The sequence below is a fragment of the Ailuropoda melanoleuca genome, unplaced genomic scaffold (assembly GCF_002007445.2).
Source record: "Ailuropoda melanoleuca isolate Jingjing unplaced genomic scaffold, ASM200744v2 unplaced-scaffold2250, whole genome shotgun sequence".
In the NCBI taxonomy this organism is placed as follows: domain Eukaryota; kingdom Metazoa; phylum Chordata; class Mammalia; order Carnivora; family Ursidae; genus Ailuropoda; species Ailuropoda melanoleuca.
In genome coordinates, this window is record NW_023192171.1 from 257,883 (window position 1) to 259,208 (window position 1,326).

Below are 1,326 nucleotides of genomic sequence, written 5' to 3' on the forward strand. Positions count from 1 at the left end.
TCCCATAACGCTGGGATCACGCCCTGAGCCTAAGGCAGACGCTTAACCGCTGTGCCACCCAGGCGCCCCTAATGATACTTTTAATTTGGAAATTTAAGTTAGTTTGAGCCATAGGGAGTAGAAAAAAGGGAGAATGGAGGGATTTAAAAAGCTTTTTTTAAAAAATATTATGTTCAGTTAGCCACTGTATATTACATCATTAATTTTTGATGTAGTGTTCAATGATACATTTTTTGCATATAACACCCAGTACCCATCACAACACATGCCCTCCTCAGTACCCATCACCCAGTTACCCTATCCCCCCACCCCCTCCCTTCTGTAACCCTCAGTTTGGTTCCCAGAGTTCATAGTCTCTCATGGTTCATCTCCCTCTCTCATTTCTCCCCATTCAGTTTTCCCTTCCTTCCATTATGGTCCTCTGTGCTATTGCTTATGTTCCACAAACGAGTGAAACCATATGATAATTATCTTTCTCTGCTTGACTTATTTCACTTAGTGTAATCCCCTCCAGTTCCATCCACGTTGATGCAAATGGTGGGTATTCATCAGAAAGCTTTTGGAGGAAAGAAGGAGGAAGACATATTTTCACAAGGGTTCTGTGCCTTCAATGTTCTGGATTGGGGAAGCTGCCTTTATTTTGGCCTATGGATGTGGGGAGAAGAGAAAAAGTCCATGAAAATTGAAAAAATACATGTGTGAGAAAACAACTCTAGGATAAAATAGAATGAAGTCTTTAACAATATGATATTTATAGCAAATACCAGTCTTATGCATACAGACAAGCACATCATCCAACCTGCATTGGTCTTCTTGGATTCATTCCTCCATGGAACACCTACCATGGGCAGCATAAGTTATAGTCTTCACTTCTCAGGTTGAAAATCAGTAGGAGAAAGGTGAGCTGTTTATTTAAGGATTGTAAGGATAGAAAGAGGAAGAGCAGACACAGATGCAGGGTTGTTGCTCCTGGCCCGTGCTCCTTGTTCCCTTCAAGTGCCCACAGACAGCACTGCCAGGGGCAATGAATAACGCAGGCCTAGGATGACCACAGAGGCACAGTCATGCCATAGCAAAGATGCTGAAGGACAAAGCATTCATCAGTGGAGGGACTTCACCAGATCTCTTGTGCAAGTTACTCATAAATAAATTATAAGGATCCTCTGAGGAAATACATGTCATCAAGATTTAATTCCCTTGTTATTCTACCAAGGGGTAGAAACTTCTAGTGTGAGGGGCGCCTGGGTGGCACAGCGGTTAAGCGTCTGCCTTAGGCTCAGGGCGTGATCCCAGCGTTATGGGATCGAGCGCCACATCAGGCTCTTC